This window comes from Triturus cristatus, chromosome 4_1 (assembly GCF_964204655.1).
Source record: "Triturus cristatus chromosome 4_1, aTriCri1.1, whole genome shotgun sequence".
Lineage (NCBI taxonomy): Eukaryota > Metazoa > Chordata > Amphibia > Caudata > Salamandridae > Triturus > Triturus cristatus.
Genome location: NC_140585.1, coordinates 476,468,560 through 476,490,899, shown reverse-complemented (window position 1 = coordinate 476,490,899; position 22,340 = coordinate 476,468,560). Strand labels below are relative to the sequence as shown.

Genomic DNA, 22,340 nt, shown 5'->3' with positions numbered 1-22,340 from the left:
TCTCTTGTGGGCCAGTGATTTTTGAAGCCCTAAGAATGGGATTCCAAGACTGAGCCACCTTCCTATTACCAGTTGATGAAAAAAAGGTGGTGCTTTATTTGTTGGACCCAATATACCAACACAAACAAAACCAGCATAATGATTCTATTGAAAGACGAGTGCAGATGAGCCACGCTGTGATGACCAAACAGTGATTCTTTTGCCAGTCATACCTAGCCTAGGAGTAGATTCAAATACATTTTTATTGCCAGGTTAATTAAAATCATTGCAAAACTAGGTTGACCAGTCGTACAGTGTGTAAATGCTAAAACCAAATCTTACTATTGTACTGCAACCAATGACCGGTGTTATATTGAAACACAGTGAAAGCCCTCTGTGTCATTACAAGTAATAAAATACATTCTACATATTTTTTTAAAGCATTGAGTGCGGCTCTGCTGATTATCCCTCTTATTGTACAATACAATTTAGTTTAAAAGATATTTGAAAGATCTTTTAAAAGGCTGCAAATATTCAAGTTAATTTCTGCAGACTGATTGAAAGGTGCTAAAGAATCGTAAAGTGCTACAGTATGTCGGCCCCCGTGGGAAGTAGGGTCGCAGACCAGTCTCCCCCCGTAGAGCTTTGTGCGGGCAGAAAGACAAGCTGGGAGGGGGTCAAGGAGTTGGATAATGGGAGGGATTAGTGTGGGGTATGAGGATGCATGGGAGGAGGGCTCTTCCTCTTCCTGCACCTGGCACCACCGGGGCAGGGTAGGATTTTTTAGCTGGAAGTAAAATAAAAAGTTAGGTCTGTTTGGTCGATCGGTGGGGCATTTTTGGGGGCACATTATACATATAAAGAAACAGCTGGCCTTACCTGGCAGTCAACAGGCATGGCAGACTCCGATTTTGAGGCGGTCCGGGCCGCTTTGAGGGTGTTGGGCCAGGCATGCCGAGAAAGACCTTTTGAGGCCTGGGGTGCTTGACCAGGCATGGGTCGGCATGGTTCGACTCCCATGGTCAGCCTCAGCCGGTGTTGCAGCGCAGTGGAGGCATGCCAAGAGGAGCTGGCACCGGTGAAAAAGAATGCGTGTGGAAGCGGGGGCGGGGCCAGCCCAAGCAGCAGCAACAGAAGCATGGGGGCCAGTGTCTGAGCCCGCCCGCGTAGCTGCAGAATGAAGCACTACCGGGAGAGGAGGTGAGTCAGGGGGCAGGGCCACAGGAGATTATACCGGTGCAGTAGCGCGCTGCAGCCGAAAAAAAGCCTGGGCCTGTGGGGAAATAGGGAGGGGGCGGGCAAAGCAAGAACCGGCCCATCAGCACGCTGGAGCAGGTGTGGTGAGAAGGGAGCCTTTACCTCTAAGGGGAGGGGAGGCTGAATATGAACCAGCCCAGCAGCAGGCTGGAGCCAGTATTAGGCAGTCCCAGAGGCAGCACAGGGGGATGAAACCCCCATGGATCTGTCATGGAGGCTAGGCCTGGGCTAAAATTTCGTTCCGTTCGCGGAAATTGCGATAATTTGACATTTTTGCATTCCGTGGAAAGCGCGAAAATGTCAAAATTTCCGCATTCCGCAGCTTGGCGATAATTTGTTTCTCGCTCGCGCTGTAAAATGATATATTCTCGCGCACGCGCGATCACCTTACCTGAATCCCTGCGTTCGCCGACAAGTTTTCTTGATCCGGTCACGTTCTCCATGAGATGTATTGTTTTTAGCCATTTGCGCTGTCTCGCGACAGTTCGCGCCCGCAGTGACGTCATGCGTCGCGCGATCACGTCTTTCTTCTCGAGATCATGCACCGCGAGACAACTGAAAACAAGATGGCCGCGCCCGCGAGCAACCACATGGGTAAGTTGGCGAGCCGCAACCATGCAGAAAATCTCACGAACATGCGGGAAAAAAAATTCCGCAACTTCGCGATATTTCCGCATGTTTGCGATAATTTGTAACATTTTCGCGATAATTTGTGAAAGTGGATTTCGCAAATTCCGCCCACCCCTAATGGAGGCCCAGTGGGGAAAATAGCCAGAAGAGGTTGGGGAGTGGGGCACCCCTGCCTACAGCCAGCAGGTCACGGGGAGGTGGGACCACTATAAACATGAACACAGGCGGGCAAGGGATCAGGGAGCTAGACTACAGAGGGAACAGCCCTCCACCATCACTCCCCAGATGGGCAGGATTAGATCTGGAGGAAAAAATCTGCGAGCAGCGGTGGATAATACAGGAAAGGGAACACAAATGGAAAGTTATGTGCACAGCCAGGGAGGGCAAGGGTGTGGAGGCTTGGGGCAGTGGGCCACCTACCCCCACTTGGGAGGAAGAAGCAGCTGCAGAGCAGGACGCCAGTACAGGGGGCGCTCAGGGCAAGTGGGTATGGGTGGAAGTGTCCCATCTCACAGGGGAGGGTTCAGGGACAGCCTTGACGGCAATGAGACCCGGTGGTGTTGGAGCCCCCTCAGGTTCGTGCAGCCTGGGGGGGGTGTACAAACCGGCAACAGAGGCCGGTAGACATGGGGGGCGCCGGTGGGATGTAAAACGGCCTCGAGTCGCTGGCAGGAAGCAGCAGGGGGTCCGCGGGATCGGGCACCGGTGGAGCAACGTGAAGAACGCAGTGGTGTGTCTCTGAAGAAAGGGAAGGGGCAGAAGAGAGCGGTGCACGAAGTGATGTGGTCACCTGCAGAGGGTGAAGACGAATTGCTGTTAGACTATGGTGATGAGAGTGACGAATTGGAAGAAGGCGAGGTGCGGGACGATGATGTGACTGAAGGGGTGAAAGGGGCGCTAGAGAGAACAACGAGAAAGGTTGGTGTTCTGCAGGAGGCAATTGCGGCCTAAAGTAAGACAAAAGCGGCCAGCCAGAAGAGGAGCCGCAGCAAGGGAAAGGACAAAGAGGCTCAAGCAACCCTGTCAGGTGAGTGTGACTGGTGGGCCGCCTGGGATTGGAGGGCCAAAGGCAGGGAGGAAAAAAGCTTGCCGTTCGGTGGGCGTGGGGGATGGGTCTGTGAGAGACACAAAGGCGGATGCAGTTGGAGCAGTGGCTTCGGCGGCAGGTGCAAAGGCCAGCAAGCAAAAGAAGTTAGTTTGCGCAAGTGTCCAGATGGAAAAGATAGAAAGGAGTGTAGGGGCAGAAGAAAAAGGGGAAGACAAACACCAAAAGAAACTGCCCTACATGGGGCAGGAAATGCCTTTGAGGTTGCACCTATCAGAAAAAACGAGATCAAGGATATGGAAACACGAATACATTGACGTATTCAAGCTGCTCCATAGGGAGATACAGGCAAAGAGGGATCAAAAGAGGAAGAGTGGGAACTGACTAGGAGGCCTAGAGTGCCCATCAACATGGGGAATCGGCCTTCCTTATATACACCAGTATATTATTGAAATACATGGATATTATCCGGAAAGTGCGGATGCACTTCGGGGGGTTTGCATTTCTGAATTAGGACGAGGAGTTTAGGGCCAGAATCAGCGTGAATCCTGACAAGTCATGGGGGAGGTGGACCAAGAATTGTGAATGCAGTGGATATCGTCTACCCAGTCCTCGGCATCAACCCATATAGCTAGCGGCCTACCAGTGACGTATCGGTCTTTTCCGGAGCATCCAGCCCAGTCAGTGGCCGTGGGCCAATTTTAACCCGGGAAGTGCAGGTTCGACACCAAGACAAGGGAAAAACACCACAGGGGCCTGTTTGAACTTCAACAAGGGTTTCTGCTCAAGACACCATTGTAAGTTTCAACATGAGTGCTCTAAGTGCAGGGGCAGACACCCGCTCACTCAGTGCTTTACACTGTCCACCCGGGCTGAGCAATGGAGGGCCACTAAGGGCAGAGGACAGTCTGGGCAAAAGGGCTCCTATCCCATTTAGGATCGAGGCTATGGGCCCGTGGCTCTCGATTTATCCCGACAGAGAGGCGGCGCTGAGGATTCAATGGGGTTTTATTGAAGGTTTTCGGATGGGTTACCAAGGTCCCAGAGAGAAAAGGTGGGCAGAGAATTTGAAATCAGCCAAAGAATTGCCAGAAGTAGTAGCAAAATAAATAAGAAAGGAGGTAGAAGAAAGTCGAATAGTGGGCCCGTTTGATGGCTGGCTAGTGGAGGACCTGATTATAACACCTCTAGGGGTGGTACCTAAAAAAGACCCAGGGGAGTACAGGATGACCCATGATTTGTTGTGGCCCAAAGGGGGGTTGGTCAATGACTTCATTGCAGAAGAGGCCTCAAGGGTGTTGTATGCTTCGGTGGACGATGCGATCCGCATATTGAGGTTGTGTGTACAGGGAGCGAAGCAGGCTATATGTGATGTGGAATTGGCCTTTCGCTTGCTGCCTATACACCCAGTGGATTTCTTGTTGCAGGGGATGCAGTTTGAGGGGGCCATCTTTGTGGACAAAGTCCTTCCGATGGGATGCGCAATTTCTTGTGCACTCTTTGAAATGTTTAGCACTTTCTTACAGTGGGTTTTCACTAAGAACAGTGGCACCGGGAAATGTACCATTACTTGGAAGATTTTTTGTTCATAGGAAGGGGAAATTCAAGGGATTGTGAAAAGGCACTTCAACAGTTCCAGGAACTGACACAGTGCTTCGGGGTCCCCTAAGAACCAGAGAAACCACTTGGGCCCAGATGTAGACTCACTTTTCTTGGCATCGAACTGAACTCGATGCATTGGTTGGCCAGGCTACCTAGTGAAAAAGTGGCAGACATTCACAACTTCTTGCTGTGGGTGGTAGGGGAGAAGATGATCGATCTGAGAACGGTGCAACAACTGAACTGTTTCTTGAACTTTGTTTGCAGGGTGGTGAGAGAAGGGAGAGCATTCTGCCGACGTTTGGGCATGGCCATGTCTGGGGCAGTGTTACCACACCATAGCGTCAGGCTTTTGATGGGAGTCAGGGTGGACTTGAGGGTCTGGCAATTTTTTTTGCTGATTTTAATGGAGTATCCTTGGGCTTTGTTGAATATAGAACGATTTGGCAGGTGGAAATTTTTTCTGATGCGGCAGGGGCCTCTGGCTTTGGTCTGTTTTGGGATGGACCATGGTGCGTGGAACAGTGGCTGTTTCACTGGTTGAGACAAGGGTGCAGTATAGCTTTCTTGGAGTTTTTTCCACTGTTGTTGGCAATGGTAGTGAGGAGTCCGGATTTGCAGAAGAGGTCGGTTTTGTTCCACGTAGATAACATGACAGTGGTGGAGCTAGTGAACAAACAGAGAGCAAGAGATTTGAGGGTCCTGCGTCTGCTGTGGAGTTTTATGTTAAAATGTCTGAGACTGAATGTGGTATTTCGAGTAAAGCATATGCCAGGGGCAAGTAATGACATTGCGAATGCCTTGTCTCGTTTGCAGTGACGACGATTGCAACGACTGGCACCTGGTGCAGATGCATGCAGAACAGAGCTGCCGGATGGCACCTGGGCCTTGGGGGAGTGATAGGCCTGGTCGAGAAATCACTGGCGAAATCTATGAGGCGAAGCTACAGCCTGGCATGGGCTGAATTTAAAGATTTCATGGGACAGACCGTAGATGTATGGAACAGGCCGAGACAGGACATGGAGCAGGGAGTTATGCGTTTTGATTTAAGTTGTATAGATAAGAGTTTGTCGCAAACGACAATAGCGGGGACACTGGCAGGGATCTCGTTCTATGATAAATTGTATTTAGGTTTTCATCCGACAAAGGATGAGATTTTAAGTAGGATACTGAAAGGTTGGGGACGCGAACGGGGGCAGGGAGCTCCGAGGGAGGCAAATAACATTTGAATTATTGTGAAGTTTGTTAGGGATTTTGCCCAGTTGTTGCCATGACGATTATGTGGTATCTGTATTCTGTTTCTGCATGGTATGGATGTTTTTAGGGCCTTTAGGGTTTTGGAATTCTCAAGGACAGGGCAGCAGGTAGAGCGTATGATGAGGTGAGATTGGATGAAGGTTGATTGAGGATTTGGCTGGGTCATTCCAAGACGGATCAGGCAGGGAGAGGTCGATGGGTTTGGCTGAATGAGAGTGCTTGCAATGGTGTGTGTCAATGCAGGAATGGCGAGATTTCCTGGCAAGGGCAGGAGGGAAGTCAGGAGGAATTTTCTGTCTTGCGTCAGGGAGCAGGTTGATGGCATTCTAGTTGCTTGCAGTGTTGCGAATGGCTCTAAGGCATTTGGGGCGGGAATCCAGCTAGATATGGCACACATTCTTCTCAGATTGGCGCAGCTACAGCAGTGGCAAGTTTTGGTTGGTCATGGGACAGAGTACGCCATATTGGGAGATGGAGGTCTAGGTGCTGCGAGAGATATGTGCGCAAGTAAATAAAAAGGTTTTTTTGGGGGGGCAGCAGTAGGAAGGATGAGGTGAAATACTTGTGCACTAACATATTGTCTCTTGTCGCAGGTTGTGTGGGCGGGCCAGGAACCAAGACGGTTACCTGGATCATAGAACACCCATTCATATATTGGGTGGCAAAGTATGCAGATCGGCAGTTCTACGGTCGTAACCTGGGTCAGAAGAGCAGCCATCATAATGTGTATTGGTGGGGTGAAGGAGGGATGCATTGGGGGGCATTACTGCCCTGGCTAATGAAGATGGTATCGCAAAGAGGCTGTCCTGATATGTTGGTCCTACATTTGGGTGAAAATGACTTGATACGTTTGTCAGGTTTGACAATTCTACAGCATATGCAGAGAGATCGGGAAGTAATAAAATGTAATTTCGGAGGAACGTGCCTAGTATGGACAGAATTTGTGTCACATAAGGTGCGGAAAGGGGCAGTAAAACACGCTGCAGTGGAGAAAGCCAGCAGGAAGTTAAACAGGGCAATGCGAGTTTTTTGCAACACCTGAGTTATTAAAGTGATTGCTCATGCTGGGCTCAAGCTGGAGGAGCCATTGTTGTTTAGGGATGATGGAGTGCACCTTTCGCAGCTTGGTAATGCCTATTATATGATGGTGAATCGTGACGTGATAAGTAGGTTGTGGAATGGATCCATTTGGAGCCGCAGAGAAAATAAGGAGTGATGCAAAAGGTGCACAGTGGAAAAAAGGGTGGGGCAGGTACCCGCCCTATGGGGGTTCCCTGGTTGACAGTACTTTGGAGGGGTGGGGGTGTCATAGACGGGCACATCCACTCCTCGGGGGTGGGGGGACAGGTGAAGGATGGGGGTGGCAGGGGATCCAAGAGAGGAGGTTGAAAGATAAGTGTAGACAAGAATGAAGAGAGAGAGGAGGTTGCAGAGTGAAACGGGATGAGAGCAACACGTATGTGAATATTGAGGATGGATAGAGTGAATGAAAGGGTTGCTGATGGAAATGTTATAGTTATGTTTATGTCTTGGTTAAAGTAGTTTGTTAATAACCTTGTCCTAATAAAATGGCCTTTTACGCTTCAAATATCAGCAGGAGTGTAATTATTGTGTGATGCGCACCTTGTGAGCTTTTATAAAAGTATGTATGTGCAAAGTTGGGTCCTAAAGTGTTAAAGTAAAAAAACTTCAAGTACCTACATTGTAACATAGGAGTGTATGTGTGCAAACTTGAGTGAGATGGTGTAAAATATAGAAACATTTCTAAAGAAACCCAGTTGACGTTGTGAGCTCATTCCATGACATCGCAGAGTTTGCTTTGTCCTGTGGGGATGGTTCACGGGTCACGTCAGGTTCATTTTTAGAAGTAAGGCTCTCGAGACCAGACATTTATCTACTATACATTTTTTTACTTTACTGTAGCAGTGGAAGGGTTATCTTGCAGGCAGAAAGTTATGGCGTGTTGGCACGTTCTGACTTCAAATTGATTGAAAATGTTGCGGAGCCTGAAGCGCCAACCACTGAGCAGGAAGGCGCATGTGCATTAAATGTGCACCAGAAACCCTTCATGGTTGACAGCACAGCTTTGTCAAAGGTTTTGGTAACCAATGATCAAGTATCAGCGCATTGCCAAAGTGAAGTTGCAGTAGCCTAGTCTTATAATAGTGTCTGTAATTCTGTCAAATAATCTGTAGGTGCCAGATACTTGTTTGTATTGATGGACATCCAAGCGTAGTTTCTGTGTTGAGATGACTCCTTATCAATAATGAACGAGATGACTCTTACCTGATAATTAAGACAATGTTTAGACTGCTTTTTTGTTAAAGGTTGGTCCCACAGTGACTCAGCTTTGAGCACTGAAAGTGCGTCTTTTAGTGCAGTTGCGCAGGCTTTCTTCCCAGGTTAGAGCCTTGAGGTTCTTGGAGTCTGCTCTGCCCAGCGCAAAAAAGTATTTCAAAAGCAATAACTTGTAGGCGAGGTATTGTTCTATTAGCCCGAATTCAAGCCTTATTAGGGACTGCAAAGCGTCTCCTGGTGGGCCAAACAAGATGTGGGAGACTTTGCATTGTGCAACATTTAGAAAAAATGTCAGTTTATTTGGAAAAGCTTTGGCTCCATAGGCCAAGGTTGTAATCATCTTGGTCTTTACCACGTGAAGTAACGGCTCAGCAAGGGGTTTGCTGTATTGGCCAGGGACTCCCAGAAAAGGAAAGAGTGAGGCAAGCTTGGGCTTCAGAGTGTTCAAATGCTGAAGGTGAGAGGTAAGGTACTAGAGTCAAACTCCCAGACATCAATTTGAAGCTTGTTTTCTTTAAGTGCCATCAGCCATTTTTGATAAGGCATTCACTAAAAATGGGGATATTTGTTTTTTCCAGAATGACCGACATTTCATTTTCCTTGCAATATGTGTCAAGGACATAGAGTAGTCTCTGAAGCCCGATACTGGTTTAGCTTAGCACGACTACATCATTTGCAAATAGCAAGGTTGTGATCACTTGTTGAGTTAATTTTGGGGTATGTGAATTTGCTTTGTTTAGTCGAATTGTAAGGTCCACCATGAATAAATTAAAAAGGAGGGGGCAAGGACACTTCTTTGCTTCAGTACTCTGTCTGAATTTTGGATTATTTCCACCTAGCATTCCTTGTACCAATGTTTCTGTGTACAAGAGCTGAATTGCACGGAGGAGATTTGATGAAATATTCATTCCTTGGAGTTTTTTCCAAAGTAAGACAACATCACCATGGAGAAATGCCTTCAAGCAGTCGCAAGCAACTCGCTTTTGACGATTGATCTTCTCACAAGCATTCGAGAGTGCTTGAGGTTTTTTTTTTTTGCTGCATATTTATATAGCGCGAACTCGACCCGAAAGTATTGGAGCGCTTTACATGAGCACCATATTTACATTACACATTCTGGAACGGGGAGATTAAGTGATTTGCCCAGAATCACGACGCGATCTCGAGGCTCAAACTCTGGTTTCCAGCACCAGAGGCAGCAGTTTAGCCGACGGACCACATCCTCTCCTCAAGAGTCTGGCCCAAAGTCAGTCAGCTTAAGAGGAATTCGCTTCTCAGACACTGCCAATGGTTCTATAGCTTCCAGAATAGGCCGCGCGAAATATTTGGCCTCCGTGACCAGCAATCCATCGGTAGCTCTCCGGGTTTGCATAAGGAGTCTTTGTATAAAGTAGGTGCAGCACAGAGCCATGCCAGGAAGCGGGCACTGAGTTTGTTGCCAGGCAATGATTGAATCATTTAAGAAATGTTGCTGCCGAATACGGTATGTCTTGTTTAAAAGTAATCACTGACAGGCCTTTTGGGCTGGGGTCACCGTCACCCCTGCTTTTGCAGATGCAATTCACTATGGCTTTGTCCTGGGTGGCACTGGCAACGATGAGTGATGCGGAGTTAAATGAGAGTCAGGTGTGTCCCTGGAGTACTAGGATTGGATGAGCGATATCCAGGACCAGAGCTCCACAACATTTCCTTCAGTGGCATAGCGAGACCTTTGGCTGCCTGGGTCGGTCCCTGCGGCATCTGCATTGAAGAGCGAGGGTGGCTGGTGGCGATTCCTTGGATTGCCACCCCATGACTGGTGCATTGAGGAGCTGGGGGCATAATGAAAGTTAAAAGGCCCCCCCCTGCAAGGTACACCGAGGGCCCCACACTCCAGATTTAATCTGCAGCTCTCAGGACTGAGGGGGCCCCCTGCCACTCGGGGGCTGCGGGGGCCTGTGTTATGCCCCTGCTGATTGGTGCTGGCGATAGCCACCTGAGACAGCAGGTAAGAGCTGGGGGAAGCCAACCACCCCCGAAACTAGTGCCACCCCACCCCCTTGCTAAGCCACTGGTGTCCTTTAATTGGTGGGGATGAATCGCTTGATCACGCTCCAGAAGACTTAATGATGTTTACTGGAGCATGACTTGTGGAGATCTATCCAGGTCTCATTTTCTTTACTCTGCTTTGTTGCCCACAGTGACTTTTTCATAGGCTTTCTTAAGTATTTTGATTTACTCTTTTCCACCTATTAGGTTTCTTGAAGATTTGATGGTCTTGGCTTTCTTGTCCAATTTTTTCTTCTCATTTCTCAGTGTTTTTGTATACCAATTCTTAATTTGAGGCTTCCTTTGGATGTGTTGAGAGGGTGTATGGACTTCGGGGTATTGTCTGAGCTCTGTTTAGACCGTTTCCCAGAATTGGGAGGGGGGGGGGGGTTCCATCAACGCAAAGTGTGGTGTCTGTGGCCACTTGCCATTCTTTATATCAACCCTGTGATGTAAGGTTCCAGTACACATGCTGGCTTGAGTGTGAATGTGCTTGCAAGCAGATGAGTAGTATGGGTTTCTGAGAGCTAGTGCAGTTTTGAAGTACTATTTTTTGCGAATAATGGTCATTTTCTCATTTGGGGATTATTTCATGGGAGCTGATCTTGCCAAACAAGGACAGGAAAACAAAAGTGTAATTAAAACGTTGAGCTGCTCCTGCTTGCCTTATGAGTGCAGGCCATTGGTGTGTCAGGGGTTATGCTGCCATTGAGAGCACAGAGACCGATGCCCTCTAAAACGCTGAGGAATGAATGATCAGGTTTAGGTAGGTCTATGAAGGGCAAAATTTGCTGCAGAATTCTCCATTTGGCATCTGCTTTGTTAAGGAGTCCCTCACTTACACCCTGATTGGCCATGCTTAAGTTAGAATCTCCTGTTACTATCCATGGGATGGGGCTGTGGGCTGATACTAACTGTTTCAGCAAACCCTCTATTTGCATTTCGAGAAGGTTTGGGTTCATGTAGATGTTCAATAGTTGAAGCGGGCATGTGGTTACTATGGACTTCCTGTTGTTAATTTAAATGCCCATCATGCAGGGAGTGTTTACGTTCAGATGTGATATGGTTAGGGCCCTCTTGATTGTTCCGTAAAATGAGGGCTCTCCCTTCATGTGGCCTCCTTTTTATCCCTGTTCGGCTGATGAATTAAATCTGGTAAATCCCTTCAGAGGAAAATCCTTTTCTGGCCAAGTTTCTTATAGGCATATTATGTATTGGATGATAGAAAATATTCCAGATCTGAGTCAAACAAGATCTTTTTCTCCCTGATGTAGTCAGATCACTGAGATGACGTTTGTGTTGTAGCTACTTTGAGGTTTTTTTGGGCCATTAATTCATGCAGAGTCCTTGTGGTTCAAGGAAAGTGGGATCCAGCTCTAATCATCTTGTGGCGCGTTGGAGTTGTACGATATTTTACAATTTCGTCTTTGGTATGAAATCAAGTGATCATTAAGGTTGCACTGAATGGCAGGTACCTAAGTGACTGTGGCCCTATTGTATTTATCAAGGATCCTTCAGTAAAAGTTGGGGTGCACTGAGATAATCTTTTTGGGATTATGGATTAAAGGAGGGTGCTTCTATTAAGTCCAACCCCTATTATCTTATTTAGGACCACATAGTTGAGAGTTTTAGGGTAGCAGGTCTGAAATAGCATGTTGGTAATAGTTTTTTTACTACAATTTAAAAAGTTACAACTGAACAGAGCTATTATGCTTAAATTGTTACATTCGTTCCGAGCAGCCCAGAGGTCCCATTTCTTGTGAACATCTTCAACCCGTACTGGTATTTTAGCTAACAGCTCCTTGCATTTTGGGACTTCTAATTTCATATTTAATATTGTAAGGATGGTTTTTAAAACTCCCAGGATGCAAAGTTGTTTGAGGAGTCACTCATGATGAGGCTAGATGTCAGCTGGGTATGATCATGTGACAAAATAAAATACATGAGAGAATATAATTTTTTGTTAAAATTACTTGGACACCATCCAAGTTCCTTCCGTATTTTTGGTTCATTCAATGACATAATTTGTTCAATTTAACATATAAAAAGAATTCTTACAAAAAACAGGGTAGAACACAGTTTATGAAAAAACCATCACTTGAAGCTTCTGGCTTTCTATGTTTTACCCTGTTTATATAGTGTGAGAAGTTCGAAAAGTGCTACCGAAAAATCAGCTTTGTCTTCATTTCTTAGAGTGTTGGTGCTCAAACCCCATGAAATTCTCCAAGTTGTGCTAACATTTTATGCGATGATTGTGAGAATTTGTTTGTCAATTTGGGGTTCCTCGGTGAATTTATTTTACACAGGTGAGTTGCTACAGCAAAACTTTTGAAGGCCATTGGTGGGAAATGACTTTTGTGATTCAGGACTGGAGCGAGACTGACGACTTCCATAGGGGGGTGATGGAACATCAGTCCCAAAAGAGAGTACCCTACTGCTAAGCATCTGCTTTGGGAAAGAAGACTGATGAGCTGAGACTCCACAGTGTCCAACAGCCATGGCTGAAATGAGCTTCTTCAAAGTCACTGACTTCTGTCCTAGGCCAGGCTCATAGCAACCACCAGTGGCAGTAAAAATGTAACATCTGCAGCAACTTCAATGTACTGTCGTGCTGGACAAATTCTAGTGGCTGAACAGGCACTTAGTTTGCCAGCCACACCCTCCAGGGCTGGACACACTCTCACCCCACAGCCATCCACTACCGGTGCCACGAGTGACGTGACTCTACCAATTAAAGAGGATGTAGCCTATCGGTTAGGGCAGTGGACTTCAAATCTGGGGAACCGGGTTTAAGTCTCGGCAACGACGCTCAACATCCTGTGATTCTGGGCAAATAACAATCTCCCGGTGCCTAACAAAAATGAATGTGTTCTAATGTAACGCAACTGGTGCTCATGTAAAGTGCTCTGATACCTGATTTTGGGTCAAGTTTGCGTTATATAAAACTTCCAGGGAAAAAAAAGGGCCCGGATGCACGTGTTCATGGCCAGTTTAGTAACCATACACTGAGTGTCTGTGTCGTTTATTAGTTGCATGTGGGCCTAGGGCCCCTAACACCACATTCAAGTGCCTTTAAATAAAGGGAAGATGCTTCAGAACGAGGTATCCATGGCGAGAAAGCAGCAATGCATACATCTGGCGGGCCTTCTAGGCAATGACCCATTCCAAGTCTGTCAATGGCCGTGTTTTAAGCAGTTACATTGCTTTAGACATTGTACATGCCACACATAAGTGTTTCTGAGTTCATACTATGGACCCAAACCAAACCTGTCAAATTGCAGATATTTTGAAAGGAAAAAGAAAAGTTTACTTTTCTACATAAAGAATCCCAACAAAGCAGAGAAAACGAACTCCTGTCATGTTTTCTCACTTGAAGCCCACTTGAAGAGAAAAGCTGTCAGATCTATACTCCTCTGCTCCAATTCTGTCCTGAATCTGTTTTCTGTAGGAAGAAAATGCCCACGTCCTTCTTTTTGCAAACAGCGCAAACATTTTCTACTGGAGTCTAAATTGGAAATGTGGAACAGTTGGCTATTTCTCAACGTTTTCTCCGTGACAAGGAAAAAAGCACTGAATTGATAGAGGGGTAATGCAACGGCGTTTATCTCTCTCCGACTTTCACGAAAAAATTGATTCAGGCAAACTAGGCCGTTCTTAATCCGAGTACTCACTCTGAGTAGCCAATTCCATTGTCATGGTAGATGTTATAATGACACGGTCATCCGGATGGTTTTGATAATGTGGACATATTTTATAATGGCTTTTGGTGGTGTGGTATTTGGGCCTCAGGCCCACATGCAGATAAATGATGGACGCAGACACTGAAGTTATAGTTGGATAACTGGCCCAGAGCACAAGCGCTCGGCCCCTTTTATTATCAGGGTCACCTGACTGGTGACGCCTGTGGTGGGTGAGTGTTTAGTGGGTGATTCAACAGGCAAAACACTAGACTGGTGATCAGACGATCACTACATCCCTCCCAAACTTTAATAAAGGTCAAAACAATGAAGTCCGAACCTGTGGGAGATAGAACACAAATTACAAACAAAATATAAGTCAGTGATAATGACTTCCACGTAGTCTCTTCGCTGATGGTCAACTGCCGGCGAGGGTATCCTTGCAGCCAAGACCACTCTGTCTCCTTGGCACGATGTCCGGGTGCTCTGTAGATGTGCTCTTTTGGACTTGCACCGTGGAAGTGTGCTTTCCAGTCTCTTCCTTCTTATACTGCAGTCAGTGAAAAGTGTAGATGGAATGATGGTGGGCCATTGGTGTTTTACTTTACGCTGTACAGTCCTGGTAGAGGTGTTTTCTCCAACTGGTGGTTGTCTTCTAACAGGATTCACAGTTGCAGGATATCCTTCTCACGGATACCCCTCTCTCGTGGGTGTCTCCTCTCACTGGACGACCCAGAGGCCCTTTGCTGCCAGGCTTCCACTGGACCGGTGGACTGCTGCCTTTTCGCTCCAACCGCGTTGGAGGAGTCGCTACGGGTCCTCTCCCCGTGTCCGAAGCTCCACCTGAAAAGGGTGTTGTTGGCACTTGGTCCTTCGCGCGCTACCTCTGTTCTCCCAGGATCTCCAGAGCAAGCTTCAACAGTCCATCTCTCATTTCGGGACCCGCTGCCACCGGTCTCTCTGAGGCCTCTGCCCCTTGGATATCCAAGGTCCTATGTCCGTTCCATCCCAGAGGTGGTTGTTACCAATGGACCGGCCTGCTCGCCTCTGTCGTCCCCGGGTGACCTTCGGGTTTGCACATAGACATGTACTCCCAGTGGTGCTGATGTTTTCCAGGTACTGTGTTCGGATGTCCATGCACCTTCTCGCTTTCCTCTTCGAGGGTTTCCCTTCCGGTGCATGTTGTGTTGGTCTGTCATGCACACCTCTTTACTCTTCTCCTCTGCTTTCCTTCTTCCTTCGTCACGGCGTCGTGCTACTCAGGATCTGTCTTTATTTTCATTTCTTTGCGACGTGGTCGTGTCTTCTCGCCTTCTTGCTCATCCTTACCAGGCTTCTCCGTGTAGCGTGCACTCTACACGTTTCCCTCTGGTCTTGTCCCAACACTAGGACACTGTCTTCTTTTCACTCTGTGACTGGACCGGTCGTCGCGACCTTCTTTCTCATGATTACTTCTGATTTCAAAGTGATGTTGTTGGACCTCTCGTCCGTCTGTGTCTGGTCCTCTACGCGGACTTCTCCTGGGGTCCTCTTCATTGACGTCCCCTCGGTCTTCCTCTTCACTCCCTCTCTGACCTCTTGACAGGTCAGTGTGCTCTCTGACCTCTTGTAGGTCTGCATCCTCCTTGCGACCATCTGGTGGGTCGGCTTTTTCCTTGCGACCATCTGGTTGGTCGGCTCCGTCCTCCTTGCGACCGTTTGGCTGGTCGGCGTCTTCCTTGCGACCATCTCGTTGGTCGGCTTCTTCCTTGCGGACCATCTCGTTGATCGGGTTCTTACTTGCGACCATCTCGTTGGTCGGCTTCTCCCTTGCGACCATCTCGTTGGTCGGCGTCCTCCTTGCAACCATCAGTCTGGTCGGCGTCCTCCTTGCGACTATCTGGCTGGTCGGCGTCTTCCTTGCGACCATCTGGTTGGTCGGCTTCTTCCTTGCGACCATCTGGGTGGTAGGCTTCTCCCTTCTTCTGGTGGTCCGCGCAACCACTTCTCCTCCTTCTATCCGCAGTCGCATCGCTTCGGCGCGCTTCAGACTACGCCCTCTGGTTGCTGCGTTGGACGCTCTTACTGCGCATTCTCTTCAGTGCTTGCATTCCTGGAGCTGTAGCCGCTGTTTCTGTGCTGTTGCGCGCTTGCTTGGTGCTGGGTCCCTGAATCGCCCTTGTCTTTCTGGTGGTGCTATTGTCTCTTCCTGCTGCTGTGGCAACCTGTGGCCACCAGGTACCGCTGCGCTTCGTTCTCACTGTGTTCAGGGCTCCCTTCTCGCCGATACCCTTCTCGCTGTCAGTGTGTTCTGCAGCTCCTGTTCCTGCACTGCCTTTCACCGCAGACACACTCAAGAGTTTTCGTGGCACCATGGGCTCGCTCCTCGTGCTCTACCTTCTGTGCATCTTCTTCTTGATTTGCTTGTGCAGTACTCAGAGCAACGTGCGCTGACATCACCACTGGTTGTTTGCTGCAACAGGAGTCTCTGCGGTGCATACCTTGCTGCCACCTCAGTGTAGGCAGTTGCTCTATTTGTCCACTCTCTCATGTGTTTTGAAGGCTTACTGCCATTTATCAGTCAGCTGCAATAGTGCTTCATGCACCTTACTGCGTTCTTTGGTGATGCTTTCTTTTGTCTTGCTGCTCAGGCAGCCTCCACTGTGCTCCATACAAATGTGTTTCTCAATGAGGATTACTGGTGCAGTACTGCAGAATGGCCACTAGATGGCAGTGTAGCACATAGCTCAGACCACCGACAGCTTTGTGCCTTCCTGCTGTTTCTCTCGGTGATTTTTAGGTCTCGCCTAGCTATTGCGTTTACGCAATCGTTATGCGAGACTCTAGTAAGTGGGGCATTTCAAAGTGCTCCCAAAAGTGGAGTGCATGGCGAGCACGCGCACAATCACGTGCATCGTGCTGCCATGCAATCCGTTTGGGGAAGCGCTTCAGCCCACTGGTGCGTGCGCTTCCCCGCCCCCGCCACAGCATGCCGAGAGACAGCTTGCTAGAATGCTGCGCGCGCATCCCTTGCGTGCTTTAGCGCGTCATCGCGATCACTTTCGCTTTCACAGCGATCGTGATCGCGATGATTGAAATGGCTACCACTCTCGCTACCGAATCTCCCCTTTCTGGTCTGCTGAGTCCGTTCTGCCACCACAGTGTGCTACTCTGTATTGGACTCCTTTTTCTTCTATCCCATTTGAAACAGCCTTCAAATGCTTGCGTTCAACATGTGCGCTGTACAAAATCCTCCCTTGCGTTTGGTTCAGTAGACAATAATGTGGCTCTGTCTGCAGTAAAAACCTACACCAAATATAAAAGTTACACCTGATGGCTGCCTTTCCTCTAAGTTTACTAATGCCAATATGGGTAGTGGGTGCAGGAATTATTTTAAGTTAATAGTTTGTATTTTAATAGTCTAACAGGATACTTATTGCATGCCTTCCTTGCCAAATATTTTTAAGGCTCTGCTCGAGCACGGTCTTTCAGAGCCGAGCCGAGCCAAACCCTTGAGCCGAGCCAAACCCTTGGCTCTTCCTGATAATTTGTTGACTCGCCCGCCACTTAGCCGCACCACAACGGCAGCTCAAGTTGGTCTGCCCCTGCAGTTTCAGGGGAGTCCTATATGGAATATAAACGCTGTTCCTTACCGGCTGTCTCCATCAGCCCGTCTCTGCCACCCCACGGCGTGCCTCCTCTGTCTGCCGCCACCGAGGCTGAAGTGAGCTCCTCGCGGGCCCCCGAGCTGCTCTTCGGTTTCCTGTCAGCCTCTGAAGAGCCGCCACATCCGTTGTTCCACTGGACAGACCCCACCGCCAGGGAGGGGAAACTATTAGTTTCACACCTCAGTTTACCTCAACCTTTAGTTCCTGTCAGTTAGGCCCCCCGCCCGAGAAACGCGCGGTGGGGAAAGTTGTAATATGCGCGTCCTTGTGTAATGCACCTGGTGCTCCCTCGTGTAAAGCGCTCCAATACCCTCGGGTCGAGTTCGCGCTATATAAAAACTGCAAAAAATTGAATTAAAAAAAGCAACGAGTGCTGAGCTGAGGGCACGCACTGCTGCCCTTCAGCTCGGATCTCACCCGTTTGGACAGTGCCGCCAGTGGACTTCAGGGTCGTTTCAAGAAATTACATCACGTGCTTTCTGTATTATTTGACTTGGTGGCATTTCGAACACAAGTTCTGAACGGACTAACCTACAGCAACACGTACAATGTTAGCATGAATGTTTATAGAACAAGCTTTGAAAATGCAATAGGTCTCGTCTTTGATTAAGTTAAAGCCATTTGCTTAGCTCATGGTATTGTATAGCAAAGCAAATGGCTTTAACTTAATAAAAGGCGAGACCTATTGCATTTTGTATGCTTGTTCTTTTCTACTCTGTTGTGAGGGCCTCACCAGCGGGACTCTACCACAAGCCTGGCTGCTCCTCTTTCCCTTGCTTCAGCTGCGCCAGCACTCCACACCCGGTAAGAATTTATTTAATATATATATATATATATATATATTTTTTTTTGTATTTATCTCGTGCTCGGCCACCTTCCTGCATTTTATCCCATGTTGTGGATGGGCGCCTCGGGCGCAGTTCGCACCACATGTGCTTTTGTTATTGTTGGGGAGGGTGGGGGCTCTGCAGCTCATTTCTGGGTGGCGCTGGCACCATACAGTTCCTTGTGCATCTCGCTTCGCCGGCCAGTGCACATTCAGATCAGCCGTGGGCCGCCTGCTGTCTTCCGACGGCTCCCCCTCACACCCGCAGCAGCCTCACTCAGTTCGTCTGCTGCGCGGGGGGGGAGCAGAGCTGGTGTGACGCGCTGCAGGTGGGCTCCGCTTTCGTGCTTTCGCAGTTCCGTTTCACCGACGCACCTTCACGAATCATCTTGCAGCCGCGGGCCGCACAATACCGCTGCTTTCCTCTCGCAGCCGCTTCTAACTTCACTACGGGCCGCGGGGGCCTCACGTTATGTCTCCCCCAGTCACCACTGTCATTTAGGAAGGGGGGAGGTGTCAGCGCCGCTCCGATCTGCCGCGGGCTTTGCCTGCCGCGGTCTTGTGCAACTTGTGTCCCTTCATTTGGTAGGTGCAGCGGCCAGCCATACACTTTCAAGGTTTCCTGCTCCTCGCAGCGGGCCATTTCTCCCTCTGGCTGCGCGAGGGGCCTCGTCTCAGTGTTCACTTGTGGCCGTAGATCAGGGCCGGACTGGGCGTAGCGGGCACCGGGCAATCCCCCGGTGCGCCGCAGGGGTGGGGGCCGGTATTGGGCCCCTGGGGCCCGTTTTTGTTGCAGGGCCGTTTTTGCAGCATAGATGCAAAATCGGCCCTGTAACAAAATCGGCCGAAAACCGGCCCTGGCAAAGAGCTCGGCGGCACCCCCAAGTACTAGGGGAGGCCGGCCGAGCACTTTGCCAGGGCCGGTTTTGGTTCCCAGTCCGGCCCTGCCGTAGATGCGGTGTGGGCTCCCGCGGGCCTCATCGCGCTTGGGGTCGGTTCTATTGTTTAGCGTAGCCCTGCGTCCCCCTCTTACTTCACGGGCTCACCTCCGGCCGGCGGGCCCTTTATTCCATGCGGGTGGGCTCCGCATGGTTTTCCTCGCTTGCGGGGACACTCCGTTGTGGCCGACGCGGGTGGGATCCGCTCGGCTCGCACTTCTCCGCACTGCAAGTCAGGCAGGTTCATGAGGTGCGGGGTGGGCTCCCGGTCACCTCGCTTCATGCCTGGGCTTTCGAGATGCCCCACAGGCGATGAGCCATCTCCTCGACAGGGGGTGACCATCGCACGGGCAGCTCTCTTCCTCACCACCTTCAGAGGCGGCTGCGCACGCGGGATTCACCCGTTCGTCGCCATTGTGGTATTTGGGCCTGAGACCCTCATGCAGATATATGATGGACGCAGACACTGAAGTTATAGTTGGATAATTGGCCCAGAGCACGTGCGCTCGGCCCCTTTTATTATCAGGGTCACATGACTGGTGACGCCTGTGGTGGGTGGGTGTTTAGTGGGTGATTCAACAGGCAAAACACTAGACTGGTGATCGGACGATCACTACAGGTGGTATTGACCGGGCAACGCCTGATATGGGTCGTTGGGTACCTATCGCTTTCCTCAAAAGCAGTTCACTTCATTCCCACGAGACAGTAATAGCGCCCTGAAATGGCTGAGAGGCGCTCAATGAAGGGCTAAATAGAGAACTGGTTCGAAAAAGTTTACGGTCAATTCAGTCAAATTGTGAATGTGCAAAACTTAATTGAAGAATACCGGGAGAATTTGGCTACAAAACGCATTGCTTTTCTTTCCAAACGACAATACTGTATGTAAACAAAAGTCGGATTTCCATTAGTGTAGAACATATTGTAGCAAAAGCACGGGGAATCAGAATATTGACAAATTGTTCGCTGAGTAGCCTTATCACTTCAATGTCAAGGGAGGAGAAAGGAATGTTCGTACGTCTTTATTTATTTATGTTATATTTAAATAAATTGCACCTTCATTCCCTTTCCCATGCACGGCTGTTAGAAGGCAGACACTGAGCTGCTTTCTGTTGGCGAGAGATTACCCAATCTGAAACTGTTTTTATCCTCCAAATATGACATTTTTGTTTAACTCAACAGCTCCCTCTGCAGCAAAATATCCCACGTTGCAGTTTTTATTCCATCATCACTGGACTTGGTCGCATCTAGCTAGATGCCCCGTTTTATTATTCAACAGCAACGCAGCACATTTTGTGCTATGAGGTGTTTTTAAATTGTGTATTCTATTCAAAATGTCCTAGTACATCGTCATTAGGAATGAAACAGATTTGAGATGTGTAAGGGGAGTTATAAGATGGTGTTCTATGTAACAGAAGAAAAACATATATTTTTTGTTTACATGTATTGACCTGGAATTCCAAATAAAATCTATTTAAAGAAACAACTAGTACACGATAGATTTTACAATATTCCTGTTATTGTTATTCTACCTGCCTTATAATAAATCTAGAACACATTTGTATTATATTGTATTTATAGACGAAAAGAATTGTGAGATTTTGGGAGAGTTCTGAAGAGAAATTAGACCCAAAGGAGGCAAAGGACTCGGAGAACAGACGTTTGTATTCTTGTATATCAATAGACAATACTTGCTTCCGTACTTGGTGAAAACCTTTTTAAAAAACTCATGATTTTTTTCAGTTTTTTTGTGGTTATGAGCAAATTCTCATTTCAGCAACACAGCCGTCTGCGAAGCGATCTGGGTTTTATTACAGATACTTTTCATTCTTCTGTATTTTTGCACCTACACAAAGGTGATTTTTATTAATCCTAGCCACCGTATTAGTTAATATTTGTGTAAAAAGTACGTTTTGCAGCTGCTCCAATAAAAAATGTAATTCCCCTAAACCCCAGAGAAGGAGAATATTTTGAGAATGGAGCATTAAGTCTGAAGGGGGAGGAAGAAGGGACACAGGTCACAGGATACTGTGCATTCCTGCCCTTTCACTCTGATGCAGGGCAGCGCAGTGAAGTGATATGCTGCACTGCCCTGCGCCAAATCACCATAAACGAGGCCCTATGTTACTGACGAGGACATCAAGCTGGTGCCTAAAGAAATCTGCAGAAAGTTTATTGTGACATGCCAGTCATCGTAAGTGGTAATGTTGCGTGTATGTTACGTGGCTCCATGCCGTCCTTAATGTTTTCAAGAATGTTTAAAATGCAATGTTTAAAAAAAACGGTATGTTTTTGTCTCAAGTCCAATAGTGACAGCTGTGACCGGTGTTCCTTCTTCCTCCCCCTTCAGACTTAAGACCCCATTCTCATTTTGGTAGCATAGTGCCAACACAGGGGTGAGTGTGCTGTAGGCAGCGTTGTTTTGGTGCAGGAAGGGGCACCTTCCTGCACAAAAACAATCCATAGAGGCATTTTCCTCCTATGTATGCTACAAAAATCAGCACACACAGAGTGTTGGACATGGCCCCTTTTTGCAGGGCTATCCCCAAAAAGTTTGCCTTCCTCTGCCTATTTGATGACCTTTTTATTGGCTTTAGGAATGTAGGCACTTTACCACTACTAATCAGTGCTAAAGTGCATATGCTCTCTCTTCTAAACCATGGTAAGTTTGGTTTTTCCATGATTGGCATATTTGATTAAGGGATCAGTCCTAATGCAGTGCACTGCATGTGCCCAGGGCCCATAAATCAAATGTCATTAGTGCGCTTGTAATCAAAAACAAAAGCAATTGGTGGTTGTGGTTCTTTTTGTTTTTTACTTTTTTTCACAAGATCATTCTACTTAATAAACATGACCAGCCAACGTTCAGCCTGCTCCAGGTTGGGCTGCACCCACTGACTGTTGAAGTGTGCAAGATTAAAGCCACAAGCCTGATTTCTTCGAAAGAAAAGACTCTCCCACAAAGGATTGAAGCACAGTCGCCATCAAGAACTGCATTTCTGCCACTACCCAGCTCTACATCGAAATTATAAAATATGGACACTGTTGAAAGAGGCTTCCCTCTTACATCATATGAGAGTACCTAAGAAACCACCCAGCCCTGGTCCTGAGGCGAACCTATAAAGATTATGGTTCGAAATGCGTAAAAGCTACTTTTTCTTT

The 22,340-nt window shown here is 48.1% G+C and overlaps 1 protein-coding gene across 11 annotated transcripts in view; it reads right to left on the bottom strand.

Moving 5' to 3' along the window:
- The window catches only part of PIK3C2G (phosphatidylinositol-4-phosphate 3-kinase catalytic subunit type 2 gamma), a 2,048,585-nt gene that overhangs the window by 1,631,242 nt on the left and 395,003 nt on the right, over positions 1-22,340 (bottom strand). The window lies entirely within an intron of this gene.